Raw genomic sequence first — 17,348 nt, 5'->3', positions numbered from 1 at the left:
GTGCCTTATTGAGGTAGATATATGGTTGGCGCTTGCTGCTCTATCTTCTATTAAGCATTGCAAGCAGAATCGATTTCTTAGCATCTTACGTTTCAAGCCTATTTACGTACGTTTAACAGGACGGTTGCTTCCATCTTGTCTCGTAGCACTGTTTCCTCACGTTGTAACATTGTCTCCTCTCTGTGCCTATTCCATTCAATTTCGTAGTTACTGTAGACTGCACACGTTGTTTAGAACGATTGTTCCTGCAAGCATTACAATCTGGAAGAAGGAACATCCTCCTTCAAGGCACATAGGACCCCAGAATGTATTATTGGAGGCCCTCACAACTCTAGGGGAGACTTTTCCAAGTTGGCATGAGCACTTCTACTGCAGGGCACGAGAATAGAGATTCCAGTACCACTAACAGACTACGTATTTCTACTAAACCATGAAGGACACCACATTGCCATCAAAACTAGAGCCAAACCCAGGAAAAAGGTATGGTTCCCAAACATTGACAGCAAAGTCAAAATGGTCAGAGCCACATGCGCCATTTGCCAATACACAGACACCAGTGACCCACCCCTGCCTATTTGCTCACAAGACAAGATTGAGGCACTAAACCATGTCAAAAAGCCAGCACTGACATCTGCTCCCTGTTACGTGGAAACAGTCTTAGCCAATGAATTTTAATAGCATCCAGAAGTTAAACTGCTGCAGGAGCAGGTCTAGCCAAACTAGAGAAGGTTATTGCAACTCATGACCTCATGATTCGACAATGGACCCCAGTTTCATGGCAGGGAAATTCTCTATGTCAAACGCCTTGATACCCTGTCTGATGAAGCCTAACAAGTCCGAAACATGTCTGGGGTTGCTTGTGTTTCTGTGCGCAGGGGACCTGGTCTAGCAGTTTGGGCTGAGCTGCTCCCATTAATGGCAGTACCTGACTAATTTGCATATGGCTGGATCCCTTTTTTATATTAATGTGTTTTGGTTGACAGCATCAAACTTTCACATAAATACAAGCAGAAATACCCATGTACAATACATTATGCTCAACACAATAGACTGTTATTAAACTTTAAAATCCTCATCACAAAAGAGAGAGAAAAAAAGAAACACTATATTATACTATTCTCCATATGTTAAGACAAAGCCACTATATCCAATTAGGGGGTGATTAATGGAACTTTCGGCTCAGAAAATAGGCTACTTGTGCCCAATCTGCATGCACAACTCTGTCGATTCATGGAATCGAATGCGCTGGAGTTGCATGAATTTTGTGCTGGCCTGGCACGCTTTTGTGAGCCGTCGAGGGCCTTTCGAGAGAACCCGAGCAGTGGGTGGGTGTGGCCTGCACAGAGGGCTGGAAGGGGGCTGAAGAAAAATGGGGAATAACTTGCAAAGGAGAGGGCGTCTGCACACCCACTATTGTGTGGCAAGAGACATATTCATGGAATAGATTACAATGTCTCGGCTGGGAAATGCCCACGCTAGTCTTTCATAGGATCCACCACTCAAAGGCTGGCATAAGTACACTTGCATGTAGGATTTTCAGCACGCAGGTGGGCTTGCATGTTGTATTTCAGGGTGTGTGTACACAATTTGGTTCCAATGTAACGTAGGACTGCATGTATGCTGTGTCGCAGGGTGCAGGAACGTTTTACATGGGGTTGCACGCACTTTTCCTGAGTTATTACCAAACTATGATTTTTATGCATGTTGTCGAGGTGCTGCATTAAGTTACATGGGACCCCGCGCATGCACCCTGAGTCGCAGGCCTGTTTACGGGGGACACCACGCACTGTTTGAAGGATGCATGTATTTGCGCCTGGGGACCGCACAAAGGTAGCTGATCTGGCAGTTTCCTGCTTTGCGTGTGGGCGTGTCGGGGGCGTTCCAGCCGGGACTTGCGAACATGGTTACTTTGCGCGAACAATCCTTGAATACGTGTTGCACACAGATTTTCTTAATCGTGCAGGCTTGCGCAGTGGCCTTCTCGCTGCGCTGCTATTGCGCGATTTCTGCACGTAATTCCAAGAATCGGGCCCTAAAAGTTAACCAAGTAATGGTTACAAAATTGATCTTTGCCTAAAATTGCACAGACGGATTAGAAAACAGTGAAAAGGTTGCCCAGCGTAGGGCCAGTGGTTCAGATATGTTCAAAACCTTCCACCCATAACTTTTTGATTAAACGTCTTGATCACGTTACGATCTCCCGGAGCTGGACACAAGCCAGCGGTGACAATAAACAATTCTTCCATACCTTAAATAAATAAAGTCATTTGCATTGCTAAGGAAAGGCATACCAACATAGAACAGGAAGCGTATCAATGTCCTTTCCGTAATCTCTAACCCCCTCTTACCTTCACAGGAGGTTCACCTGTACTGCTGTAAAGACTGGAGGGGGGTCTGTACTTCTGCTCTCTATATGGTAGAGGAGAGGCACAGAGGACCCCAGCCAAGATTCTCTATTATTGGTAAACGTTGTCGAGTAATCAAGGCCTAGCTTCTCAGGAGGTGATGCAGGCTGGTTCTTAAGTACAGTGTAGTCCCCAAGCTCACACAAAGGAATGTCCACACACTGTATTACTGAAAACACAGTCTTTATATAATTAATATTCAATGTTATGTACACTATCACAATAATTCACTTTGTGCTCAGAAAATCAACAATGGTAAAAATACACAGTTCTACAGTGGTACCACAAATATTATTAGATCTCTTTAAAGTGCATTAAAAATGTCACACAGATCCATAAAGAGGAAACCAACAGCAGAGAGAGGAAGGAAAGCAAGATGGTTGAACAACTGGCAGATTACTGGCCCCTACCAATAGACACAGTTCTGTGTGGAGATCCCCCCACCTGGGCAACCTGTAAAATAAAGATATAGCACCAGCCCAGTCCATATATTGATCAATTGTCATATTCTCTCCTATAATGTTTTTACCCCACCAATGAACCTGGTGGAGCAGAGTTCTTCGAAGAAGCGTCAATGGATCCTTCTTGAGTGACTCCATTTAAGCAGGAGCCACGGATCGCCGAGAGGCGTCGAAGAAGGTGAACTTGGCGAAGTTCGAGGGTGCCGAGCCCACAGCGTCAATCCAGGCAGTGCTCGTCGGTGACGTCCTGCGAGGATGAGGTGTGCCGGGCACCTCGGCATTTGATAGTTCTGGACCGCAAAGAGTTTCGGAAGACCTCTGGCCCAACAAGGGCGTCGGGTCGTCGAAGTCTTTGTGGTCTTCAGGTGGCGGGAAACCCACCGGTGCATTGGGGCCTTGGCTTTCTCCGCCAGAACAAAGCGGTCGACGGTGCGGACAAGGGAGTTCTTTCATTCAACAGTCTTAGGCAAAGGAGCGGGCGGCTCCGGTCGTCGGCGGCACAGCATCAAGCGGTCCCCTCTTCTGGGGAAACACGGCTTCGACGGGCCTCCAGCGGTTACAGTGATACTCCGAACCATGGGCGATGGCAGTGGACTTCGACGGCGGCGATGTCCCGGTGCTTCACTTCATTCTCCTCGGCGGTCCCCGTCTCCGGTCGGTAGTCTTTCGAGGGTCTAACTTCCAGGGAGCTTCGGCGAAGGTTAGCGGTGCTCGATGGTCCCTCGGAGCACGGGAAGAGGGCGCCTTACCAGGTCCTCTCTCGGATTAGTCTTCAACGAATTCGGCAGCTTTCAGATCGGGTCGAAGCAAATGCAACAGCAAGTCTTCTTCTTCCAGCGGGGCGTCGTGGATCAGCAGTTCCAGTTACTCTTCAAGTGTAGACATGTCTTCTGAATAATTTCCAGTGGTGAGAGGTCCCCAGATATACTATTCTGCCTCTCATCCACACTGCTGGGTCACACTCAGCAGCCAATCATACAGAAGGGCATTCTTGCAGTCAGTCAGCCAATCAGACATAGAGTGCATTCAGGCCATCCTCCTCCCTCTCAGACACTCACAACAAGGAATGTGGATTGGGACAAGTAACCAACCATTGAACACTACACACTGCATTCAGGCCAGTTTCGGGCAGGGCTGTCTCACTCTTTGTCTCTCAAACCAGAAACCAGACAGCCACAACAACAAGTGCATATTGGTCACCCACTCCATTCACCCAGGTCCCACCCACAGGGTGTAACCACAACATACAGTCACTGGGAAGGCTCCAGCCAATCTGGCCTGGACTTCATAACAACACCATATATGGAACTTCCACCCAACAGCCAGTCAGGGGGAAGGGACAGAGTCAGGGCTTCCCAGGACTTTGGGGATACAAGGTAACAGGCAATAGAAAGCAAGAGGCCACAGGGCCCATCTTGTTTCCTATCAGAAATCAACTGATTCCAATGGCAGGGCCTGGGTATCCCAAAATGGAGGATACTCAGAGCACCTGTCACATTCAGCATGGAGCTGCCACCAGCCCATACCCTGCTCTGTGGGCCATCCACAGGTGCCCAGAAATATACACTAGGGGCACAGGGTTGTACCCCCCACCCATGGGTGCCATAAGGGTATCCCATGGGTCTGTACACCAAACCAAAAACAGGAAGAGCTGCACTGCCAGGAGTCCCACATGGACTCCTGGGCAGAAAACAATACAGAACACAAATGAAAAAGGACTACAGGACAAGGACAGGGAGGCCCTGTCCCTCCAATGCATTTCCAGCATCTCAACTGCTGCTAACAGACCATCGATTGCCACAACCATCCAAGCACACTCCTCATGGTCACATGCCAGTACCTACAATGAGGGAGTTGAAGCCGCTGCCGCCATTACAATGACCACAAGGTGAGTCAACGAGCATAACACTAAGATTAGAAACACCATGCTCACCAAAAACAGAGCTGCCTCAGGGAATTCAAGCCTCCTGATTGAAGGCAACCCATTCACCGTTATCTATAGTCAAGGGACCACAGTGATGTAAACAAGTGCTGATGGTCTGGTCACCATGTAAAAAGACATTTCAAGTGGCTGGAAACGACAGCCATGGGAAGAGCAGAGGCTGACCTTAAGTGACATCTCTTGAGCAGGACCGAAGTGAAGAAGAGCACATGACTTCCAAGACTATATTTCAGACTAGTTCTCATAATAATAATATCTATTTGTTGTATAGTGTTACACACCCTTGGGTCTGAAAAAAGTGCTGAATTAACAGATTACATTATCAGGGGTGTTGCTATGCTAATTTTGGTACTGTCGGGACTGGGGGCTAGCTAGCCTTTTTGGTTGTAAACCCTGAGCTTCTATCCGGGGCTACAACCAAAACACCCAGGGCTATAGCCCGCTCAGCCCCTCCACCCCCTCGCAACAAATCTGGACATTATTATCGTACAAAGCGGTACTCAATTTATAGACCTCGGAAGGAAGAAAGGCAGAGTTGACCTCGGTGGGATTTGAACCTGACACAAAAGGCCACACACAGATATCGAGGGCGAGCATTCAACTCTCTGTGCTATCTGACTGGCTGTGGCACAAAGTTGCCCCATGAGATCAAGCTCACGCATTAAAGAGACTCCCACATAATAAACCAGAATGATGAAGGACCTGGGGACAATCTATGACCTTAGGTAAACATGATGTGCACATCCAAGGGAACTTTAGGTGAACTTTAGGACTTTTATCTGTATATGCTTTCATTAAGAATTTCTACTCGTACTCGTGATGAAACCGTTGGCTATGAGGATTAGATCTGATATGTAAATACAGGGTGTACAATATGGAGATGCATTACAGAAAGTATATCTCTACGCTAATGATATGCTACTTGTGATCCGAGGTTTGGATTTTTCCCTACCAGCCTTGATGAAACAGATAGAGGCCTTCACTGCCTTCTTCGACTACAAAATAAATTGGACCAAATCTGAGGCCCTGCCTGCTTCCCCTTCATCCAACAGTACACACATCAACAAGTTCGGATTTCCCTGGTGTCTGGACAGAGATTGATATATTTAGGAATATGGTTGACGAAGGAGGTCAGACTTATGATGGATGAAAACATACCTGACAGCGAACTTGAAAATTGATCTGGCAAGATGGTCCGAATTGAAATTGTCGCTTTGGGGGAAGGTCAACACTATCAAGATGACTTCTGCTCCGTGCATTAACTACGTACTGGGTATGGTACCTCTTCACGTAAATCAAAAAACAGATCAGAAATAGAGAGTCTGCTACTGAGTTTTCGATGGGAGCACAAACAGCCACGCCCTGATGCTTTGAAAACTACAAGTCCCATGTGAGCGAAGCGGTTTGGGAGTTCTGTACTTTGCACTGTATCACCTGGATTTTACTGCAATACATTTAACTCCCTTTCTTGAGGATATTTGAACGCAGGCGGAATCTGGCATGAATACGCCGCTTGGCCCTGAGGCACTCTTGTCAACTGGAAATGACAGAGGTTGTGCTTTCTCTGCAGCAATGGAATTCTTAAGGAAGACTTGGCGTGAACTTGCGGAATTGACCAAAGGAAATACCACCCTATCAGCAAGATTATCAATTGGGATGAATACAAGGGTTCAGATTGATGGGAAGCCAATTTTCTGGGCATGTTGGTTTTTAAGTGGAGTATAATCGATTGGAAATGTTTTCATGGACAAATAATTGATACCCTTTATTAAGCTGTCCACAGTGACAAACCTCCATGATTGCACCTAAGGCGAATACAGGAAATTGAGGATAGTGAGTGGGGGGGGGGGGGCAAATGGAAATGATGTTCTCAATGAACAGCTGTTGAATTTTAAAGAAAAAGGACACTTTGCATCAATTGTGTACATGCATCTAATGATGAACTACAGGAAATCCACTGAAAGACTCCTTAGGTCCTGGTCAGAATCAATTGGTACAGAAATAACAGAAGGGAGATGGGAGAGCCTGTGCAGGATTATAGCTTTGACTTCATTGAACCCCAGGGAAAGCGTTGGACAGATACAAATTCTCAACAATGTCTATTGGATGCCAACCAAACTGCCAACCAAACTGTGTGCGAGGGGTTTGAGCGACTCAGATGCTTGTTGGGGCAGTGCCCACAGAACAGGCTCCTTTGAAAATATGATGTGGGAGTGCTGTAAAGTAAGACTATTCTGGCTCAAAGTCACTGAAAGCATGAATACGGTTTTGCTATTTTGCTTGGATTTTGATTTCAGACCATTGTTTTGGGGGAAGATGAACTATTGGGAAATGTGTCATATACCGAGTTTTTATGTGTGTTTTTTAGGGCTTCCCTCTCTGCTAAAAACATCATATTGAGAGTTTGGAAGAATGTCATCTTTCCCTCATGGTCGATATAGGTTGAAGATCTCGGCAAGTGTCATGCTTGAACAAGTCATTTTATGTAAACTGAAAAGAAAGAATCTGAATGAAGAAATTCTGGGTAGGCTTTTGGATCTGACGTACATGTATACTGTGTTCTCTTTTCCTGGCCTGTTTGTCTTGCTGTATTGTAAATCTTGAAAGAATTGGAAAGTCGCTTACCGATAACTTCTCCCGTCATTACTAGCAAAACATGATCACCATACAAAACGCACTGGCATCAAAAATTGACACGTTACAAAATAAAATCTTACCCAACAACAGAATTTAAGTTCTCTCTGGTCAGCCAAAAGCAAATCCTCGACACCATATACAAACTCAAAGCATTTAATTGCAAAGGAGACTGCTTCCCAGCCAAACTTGTCAAATTATGCCCGCCTACACTTGCACCCATCATCACTAAATTTGTCAATGCCTCTTTCATCACCATGGAGGTCCCTGCTAGTATCAAGGAAGGTTGGGTCACCCCACTGCTTAGAAAACCTTTCCTTGAGACCACCAGGGGGCGCAGATGGCAATGGCTGCCTGAAGCATTGCTCCACATTCTGTGGGGACCAAAGAGATGAATATGAGCATTTTTTTTACCTTCGATTGAAATAAAACCAGGAGAACCACACACCCGAATCGTGTGTGAAGGAGACCCCCGTTACCGAGAAATTACGTGGTGCAAGGGGGAAAATTGGAGGCGTACCCATCCCCCATCGGGATGCAAAAAATGGCGGGCGGCCGTAACAGACTCTGACCTGGGAGCAGATTTGTAGCGACCTGCCAGGAACACCAAGAGAAAGGGAACCCCCAAACAGGGAGAAGTGGAGCCGCGGCAACTATGGTGCCATCCCGATACCAGTGTTACAAGCGGTGAGGCAGCGGTTGCCGTACGCTGAAAAGAAGTGGAGACAGCAGGGAGGAGGAGCGCGCCAGGAATCTGAAAGTGGGCAAGCTGCAGGTCTTAAATGGGGTGCTGAGAACGAAACACACAGAGTGGGGCACCGACCCAGAGGTGGACTGAGAAGAGGTGGCCACCAACGGGGCGAGGGAGAGAACAGTGAGGAGTGGTAGAACCCTGCGGCGGAGCTGTGTGAGAAGGGGATCGAGAGCGGGCGCAGGAAAAAGTCTGTGCCCGCGAACATTCTCCCCCAAGGGAGGCGAGGACGCTTTGCTGGACTGAGAAGCACAAGGGGACTGGGCTGATAAGCACAATTTGGAAAACCCAGAGAGGGAGGAACACCGCCCTCCCTTTAACACTGGGGTCCAGCATCAAGGACAGTATCATAAGAGAGTGGCAACAGGGTAGAGGAGCACACAGAACACCGGATCCGAAAAAGATCAGACTTTAAGAAGCTGTGGCCACGGTGGGGGCGCCACCCCGCTGACACGGTTAGTGAAACCGGTGATCAGCTCTCCAGAAAGGCCAGAGGGAGGAGGTGGGGGGGACGTAAATAAGACCGGTGGAAAAACCGGAGAACGGGGGGAAGCCGGCGACAGGGTGCAAGAGACTCCCAACCCAGATGGAAATAGAGACTGGGGAGAAGGAGAAAGGCCACGGATGGGCTTCAGAGAAATCAAGAGAGCAGAGAAAGGAATTCAACTGAAGGGGTCAGGCAGGAGCCTACAGAGAGAATAGACATTTGGCAGACACTGTGGGGTACGACAGCAAGCCCTCAAAAGCAAAAAGAGGGGTGACCCATGCAGGAAAGGTTAAGAGAAGTACCAAGAGACGCCATAGGGTGGGGTCCATGCTCTGAGGGACATATAAATAAATTGCCACCCAGCATAAGGCCAGAGAGGAAAGGAGAGACCCAGGCTAGATCCATTGAGATAAATATAATACTCCGGCCGAAACTCTTTCACCACACAACAGAACAGCAAGAGGAGCAAATAAACCACTGAAACCACAAACAAGACTTGTGGGAGAAGCAGATCAGGCCCACGAATATTGTGATAACGCCGACCTGGGGTAAAGAACAGAACGGAAGCAGGGAAGAGGAAACTGCAGAGACATCCAATCCAAAAGTGGACGTGCCACCCAGAGAGGAAATAAATATATGCTGAATCCTCGCCCGGAAGGAGGCCTACATAAACTGCAATAATACAGGAGGGAACGCCGTCTGGTCCAAGAAACCCCACTAAGGGACACAGCTGTAATGACCATGGCAGTCACGAAAGAAGATATAGCAGGGATCCTGGCGGAGATCAAGGCGCGGAGTTCGGATATAAAGACATCCATATCCGAAATAAGGGAAAAAGTGGAGCGCATTGAAGGCAAGGTGGAAAACCTGGAGAACAATCAGGCCAACGTAGGCCTGATAGAATTGAAACTCAACACTAGAATGACTGATATTGAACTGCGGGAGGAAGAAATGATACTAAAAATGGATGACATGGAAAACAGGGAACGAAGGTCGAACCTACGGATCTTGGGATTGGCAGGAAAGGAGGGGGATACCCCGCAACAGGTTGAATGAAAGGTTCAGGAAATTATCAATCACCTGTTTGAGGATGAAGGAGGAAAGCTGGTAACAATTGAAAGAGCTCACAGAGGAGGTTGGGCCTTTGAAGGAGGACCGTGCTCAATCGTTGTTAAATTCCTTAGCTACAAGTTAAAGAAGAAGGGCATGTAGATCACTCACTGTATGGCTCACAGAACAGATAATCAGATATAGATGGGGCTACCCCTTTGACCTTACCTTCGAATTTCAAAGAGAGGATTACAGGATCCACAACGGAAGAAGCAAATCAAGTCCTCAAGGGGTTAAGAGAATGGAAAGACATGCAAGGACCTATAGGCCCACAAGAGGTTTCATGCTCCCAAGCAGAAGAACAAAGAGGTACCCCGCTCAAGCAACAGAGGCCAAAATGGGGAGAAATTACTTCTAACCGAACCCTGTGTCACCGGAGAAACCACTATGAAACAAGGTACGAAAGTGGGGTTTTCAGGGAAAATTGCCTATAAAAACTTCAGGACAGACACACAAACATAGAAACAAATCTTTGGGTGAGAATTGAGAAATGAAAGCAAGAAAAATGAGTGATACCCCCGTAGAGGGCGGCGGACAAACCCTGGTGGCCCTCAGTTTTGGGAGGGCATCTCAAACCATGGGACCAGTGCTGTCGCTACCGGCAGCGGTTCAGTTAACACAGTTAATTCAGTTTATTGTTAATGGGGTGGGGGAGAGGGAGGGGAAGGGGCATGGTCGGGGCAACTAGGGGGGAAGGAGGTTGTTGGCGAGTACGGGGCGGTAGTGAAGAATACGCTAGGAGGCAATGGGAACCAACATAAGAATGGCAAACAGACAGACCAAGGTTGGGGAAAGCCAGTATTAAAGGTAGGCACCTTGAATGTCAAAGGACTCAATTCACCAACCAAAAGGTCCCTGCTGTTTAGGGAATTTATAAGAGCTGAACAGGATGTCCTCTTCATACAAGAGACCAGACTTAAAGCTGGGGAAGAGAGGCCGATGAGGGGCAGAGGGATGGGACAAACATTTTGGGCATCAGGGAACCAAAAAAAGGGAGGAGTGGGTATACCTCTAAGCAAACGGGTCAGATTAGTGAACCTGACAGTGGAACGGTCAACAGAAAGCAGACGGATAATACTCCGTGGAGAATGGGAGGCAGTACAAATCATGCTAGTAGGCGTATACACACCCAACAACCAAGGACAGGCCCCTTTTAATGAGCAGGCGCTAGCATCCCTGGGAGGGAACGATGAGAATCTTGTGGTGGTAGGAGATAATTTGAATATGTGGGCAGATCCACAAATGGATAGGCAACAGACAGGATCCTGACCACTAGAGCCCTTCAGGGGGAGTTCAGTCGGTTTGGAGCTACCTTAAAGGAGGAGGGTTTGGGGGATCTCTAGAGAGCATGCAATCCCGGGAAAAGAGTATACACATTTAAGTCAGAGGTCCATGATACCTTTACACAAATTGATTACCTGTTGATCAATAAAGAACACGATCCAGGGTACAGGATACTGTAATTCGTCCAGTAGCATGGACCGACCATGATATGGTTATAGCTAATATAGAGATTGGCCAAAGAAACACTAAGTGGAGGTGCAAGGACTCTTTATGGCTGGACAAGCTGTATGCCCAGGAATTGAGGGAAGTAATAGAGGAGTATTGATGTAGATGTGACTACTTTGTGGGAAGTGGGTAAGGCAGTGTGGAGAGGTCACCTCATAAGAGAAGGGGCTAGTCGAAAGAGTGAATGCAAACTAGAAGAAGATAAACTGAGAAGGGAAATTACTGAACTGGAGAGAAAGCTACACTCACAGGGGTCATACCGCAAAGAACATTGAGCAACCCTTAAAGACAACCGTGAGGAACTAAAAAATCTTGGGAATGGGGAGATATAAGAAAACTGAAGTTCTTAAAACAAACATTTTATGAAAAAAGGGATAAAGCCAACAAGATGCTAGCCACTAGGCTTTTGGCTCAAAGGGCGGAAAGATGGGTTGAGGGACTCCAAATCGAGGGGGGAGGGTTAAATAGAGCAGCAAAAGAAATAGCAGACCAATTTGCTAAATACCATGAAACCCTTTACACTACGGAGGGGACTAGATTGGAGAGGGAAATGAGGGAATACATAACAGAGGCGGGCCTGACCCGAATAACAGAGGCTGAACAAACCCTAATGGAGTCAGACATAACCTCAGAAGAGGTGCAAGAAGCCATCAAGAGACTTCCACCAGGGAGGGGGGGCTCCAGGAGAGGACACATATGGCATGAGATTTTGCAAACAATTCTGAGACGTCCTATCCCCACACCTAGCAAATCTGTTTAATTGTATAAGGGGAAAGGGCATAGCGCCACCATCGTTCTCTGTAGCACACATAGCAGTGATCCCTAAGGCAGGGAAGGACCCTACAACAGCAAGTCATATAGGCCCATATCGCTCCTGAACACAGACGCTAAAATATATACGAGAGAGCTCGCCTTGCGCATGGAGGATACTATGCTGCGCCTGGTACACCCAGATCAGGTAGGCTTTATAAAGGGCAGGCAGGGAGCAGATGCAATGCGACTGACCCTCGATATAATGGAGCACACCGTAGGTCATGAGGGAAACCATGCTCTCCTCAGCATGGACTCAGTAAAGGCGTTCAACAGAGTAGAATGGAGCTTTTTGTGGGCTGTGCTGAGGAACGTGGGATTCGGTGAAACATTCATAAGAGGTACTCAGGCTCTGTAAAGATCCCCAAAGGGGAGGCTGGTGGTAAATAACAGAATCTCCAAGGAAATCAGCATGTCCAGAGGGACAAGGCAGGGATGCCCCCTATCGCCACTATTATACGCGCTCTCTATGGAACCCCTGGGGAACAACATTAGGAAAAATAAAGATATCAGATGGATAAGCGTGGGTGCAGTGGAATACAAACTGGCAATGTTTGCGGACAATATCTTACTCCAATCCAGCCACCACCCTCTCATAAAGCCTGGCACCGCAATGATAACTCACAATACATCCATCCCTCACCGCTTACTCTCATTCCCCATTGCACCCATCCAATGCTCATCCTCTCCCTTACTCTCTCATCAATCCATCCATCAACACATTCATCCATCCATCACTCACCCTCAACCAGCAATCCAGCCACCACACTCTCACCAAGCCCGGCACTGCATTGCTAACTGAAAATACATCCATCCCTCACCACTTACTCTCACCCCCATTGCACCCACCCAATGCTTATCCTCTCTCTCACTCCCTCATCAATCCATCCATCAACACATTCATCCATCCTATGCTCATCCTGAACCAGCAATCCAGCCACCACCCTCTCACCAAGCCCGGCACCGCAATGCTAAATCACAATCCATCCATCCCTCACCACTTACTCTCACTCCCCATTGCACCCAGCCAATGCTCATCCGCTCCCTTACTCTCTCATCAACCCATCCATCAACACATTTATCCATCCTATGCTCACCCTCAACCAGCAATCCAGCCACCTCCCTCTCAGCAATGCTAACTCACAATCCATCCATCCCTCACCACTTACTCTCACTCTCCATTGCACCCACCCAATGCTCATCCTCTCCCTTACTCTTTCATTAACCCATTCATCCATCAACACATTCATCCATCCTATGCTCACCCTCAACCAGCAATCCAGCCACCACCCTCTCACCAAGCCCGGCACCGCATTGCTAACTCACAATACATCCATCCCTCACCACTTACTCTCACTGCTCATTGCACCCATCAAATGCTCATCCTCTCCCTCACTCTCTCATCAATCCATCCATCAACACATTCATCCATCCTATGCTCACCTTCTCACCATACCACTTCCAGAAGCTCTGACGAATGGTACTTACAGCTCCTGAAACTACTCTTAACAAACAATACTCCCTGCTCCTGGGATACAGTGGCAGCATTTCATCTGATGCCAGGGAACTTTTCCACACCAGTAGAATGAAAAGGGTGCACACCATATCACAAGGCTACCAAATGCAAACAGGCACACACAAAAAAAAGAGGTGATGGTTGGAAAGTTTAGAATTAATCTTAACCACTGGCGTTGCTCTGGGCCACCCTCCAGACCATCGTTTTTCATCTGCCAAACCATTACAAAAGGGGAAATACTATATGCCAATCAGGCTTGATCCCATCCCAAAAGGGGTAGTCCAGCCCGAACTGCTAAGTCACATCCTTTCTGCACGAGACCGATTCAGTACATATATTAAACATCACACAATAGCAGAGGAATCAGTGCATGCTTTATGAATCAGGGGCCTAATGTATGCTTTATGAATCAGGGGCCCCCTGTGTATGCGTTATGAACCAGGGGCCTTAGTGTATGTGTAGAGAAGGAGCTAAGTAGCCCCACCTCAATCACCTCGCCCATCTTGCCTATTTATTGGGAACCAGAGAGTGAGACACATGCGGTACCAGTGAAAATACTGATACCGAGGAGAATTCTGGAGTATCATGCGCCAACATATATATATATATATATATATATATATATATTTATTTACATATATATTACACAGCCACAGTAGTGGCTGTGCAGTTATGGTTAAGTTGCTGTTTCCATAGGAAGAGCACTTTTTGGGTGGCCTATAACTCCGCTCCCCCTGGATGAATCCTCTCCAAACCTTGCAAAAAATGTATATGGGCTACTCTGAATTTTTTTGCAAAGATTGGTGATGTATGGTCCAGGGGACAAAAGTTATAGGGGGGGGTCCCAAAACGTCTTTTTTTCCCATAGACTGAATGGGGGAAAAACTTTGCGCACGCCTACAGGTCAAACCGTTGGACGGATTTTCACCAAATTTGCAGCAGGGGCTTGGTCCTGAAAGCGTGTTTTTGTAAATTTGGTGACAATCCGTCCAGTAGTTTCCTTTAAAACGACCAAAAAGTAGGTCTGAAAAAATGTGTGATATCTATGTGCGCTCCGCGGTCACACTTCCCTGTTCGCTCCGCAGACAAGAAATCGATTGGCTAATCCGTAGCGTCATATCCGCAGACATGTGGCGCTTTCACTGATTGGTTGTGGAACAGCGTGAAGTGCGTCAGATTTCTTTGCTGCCTCCGCCATCTTTTGTTCATGTTTTGGTGTACACGGACATCGCCGGTAAAACATACAAAACAAGATACCAATGCCCTTGTTATACTTATGAAATACTGTTTCCGAAGGTGAGCTTTAATTAGGTTGGGATGGAATGTGGCAGCGCAAACTCAAAAAGTGGTGTTTTCTTGCCACCAAATTCATACGGTAAAGTCGAAGTTGGTGCTCAATGTACGGCGACCAATGCCTGCGTCTGTGTTACAATGTTTTCAGATTAATATTGAAGTCGGACTGGCGTCCTACGTTTTGAAATCTGAGGCCGCCACCTGGAGTGTTTGATGGAAACGGTGGTTCTGGAGGCGTATGGGAGTAGCGGTTCTCATGATTGGATTCTCATATGTTGTTGCAAAGTGAGAATATATTTGCCTTCTGAGTGAAGGTCAGTTGAGTTGCTTTTTGGGTTGCGAGCTCAGTAGGCCTACGCATCCAAGTCAATCCACAAGGGGCTATTGTTTTTTGACGTTGAGCGAAAGGGAAACTTCAAAAGCTATGCAAGGAATGAAAGCTTGGAAAAAAATACCATTTGATAAGGTTATGTTTTAAAAACGTTTGTAAGGAACATGAAATATCAGTTCAGGAACATTCTTTGATGCGAACACATTGCTGTCTGACTTTGCCAAAAACAATGGAGGCTGTCAAAATCATGTAAGTTTAATTTTGACGACTCTACACCGACCCGCGTTTTAATTTTATATTACCAAACACTAATTTGACAATGTAACTGAAGTATTATCTCTTTGCGCAGTTGTAATTTTCCTCCAATAACAGAGAGTGCACATTGTCTGTGTTTGCAGGCTATGACTAGAGTCAACCTTGTTCACCATTATTTCTTCTTCTTTGAAATGTTATGCTTGCCCACATAGCTTTGTGTATCTGTTTGCATGTTCATTTGGTCCTGTGTAACATCAAGACATGTCATTTTTTCTTGCTTGTCCATTCATGTTGGCTTCATAACCGAATTACCATCTCGCTGTGTAGTTGCCCTTTTTTTAACCCTTACGGCGAGTACTAATTCTCAGCGTTTGTAGGCTGTCACTATATGTACCCATGGTCAACGCTAATATTTCCTTAAAATGTCATGTTTGTCCACTTCCATTTGTGTACTACTTTCCACAATCTTTGTGTCTTTTTTGGAATTTTTTCCTAAAGGTTGGGTATTGACACAGATTTTCTCTAAAGTTTTCCGCCTAGCTACATCTTGCCATACTGTGCGTGCCATGGTTTCCAGATGCCGAGTGACAGCTTCGTTCAATGCCAGATGCAACTGCTCGTGACCGGCTGCCTGTCCATTACAATGTTTTGGGATGACCGGCCAAGCCCCCTCTGTCCCTATGCTGAACTAGCCATTAGGAGTAACTTGACATCATTTATGGTGGTGTAGGGCAATGGTCATGGTGCCGTCTTGGAAATACCTGTGCAAACAAAGCGGATGCTTTAACAGAAACGCATACTTTGTGTGTGCGAAAATAACTGCGTGTGTCTCACCATGAACATTTTCAATGTCGCCCTTAGAACCATTGTTACAATTTAATTGAAAATGGGATTAGTCCGATGGTCTCTGACAGTTGTTTGTTAAATAAAACTACTTTACAAATTCTAAAATGTTAACGTTTTCGTTTAAAATCCAGTGTATCATTTCAAAATGTAAGGTACCACGTTGTACATCGCTGTATGTTTATTTACAGGTTCTGCGTCACGGCACGTACTTTTGCTTTTTGGAGGCTGTCATGGAAAGCGAAGAGGGGCAATGTATGGAACAACCGCCTTCCCTTTCTATGGTGGCCATCTTGAAAAAGGATTTTGTTTTGTAATCGCTGTATGTTTATGTACAGGTTCTGCATCTCGGCACGTACTTTTGCGTTTTGCTGGCTGCCATCGAAAGCGAAGGGGGCCCATGTATGGAACACCACCTTTCCTTTCGATGGTGGCCATCCTGAAAAAGGATTTTGTTTTGTAATCCGGCCCGCCTGTGGCGGCCCAGATTATAACCAGAAATCCTATTTTTCAGTAGCACACGTTAATACTTTGCACATCTATACTATTACTGACAAATCTTATTGCGTCTATGTCCTTTACTGAGAAATATAAAGTACATGGAGTGTATGCAATTTTTTTTAATATATGTACACTGTAAAAGGTGGTTCTTAACGCAACAATTACTTTGTTAATGGATGGATTTTTTTTTGTTAATAGGACAGATAATAAGGCCATTGGCGAACGGAAATGAGGAAAGAGGCATCAAACAGTGATATGGGGGGGTGGTGGACGGTGCAAAAATATTGTGCGTTTGTTATTTGTAAGGTTGGGCCACGGTTTGTCATGCTCCTTCATTACAGCAGTGCTGCTGTTTCTTGGGGAGGAGGGATGGCCTTAGCTGATGTCATTTTCAGATAACTAGAACTTTTGCTAAAAGTATATAATATGTACTACATTGTTAATGGCTGACTACCAATACGTGTTGGCGCTGTGCAAGGCAAATGTTGCAGGTGGACGTT

This window comes from Ambystoma mexicanum, chromosome 13, assembly GCF_040938575.1.
Source record: "Ambystoma mexicanum isolate Mex_15411 chromosome 13, UKY_AmexF1_1, whole genome shotgun sequence".
Lineage (NCBI taxonomy): Eukaryota > Metazoa > Chordata > Amphibia > Caudata > Ambystomatidae > Ambystoma > Ambystoma mexicanum.
Note: the sequence above shows the minus strand (reverse complement) of the source record.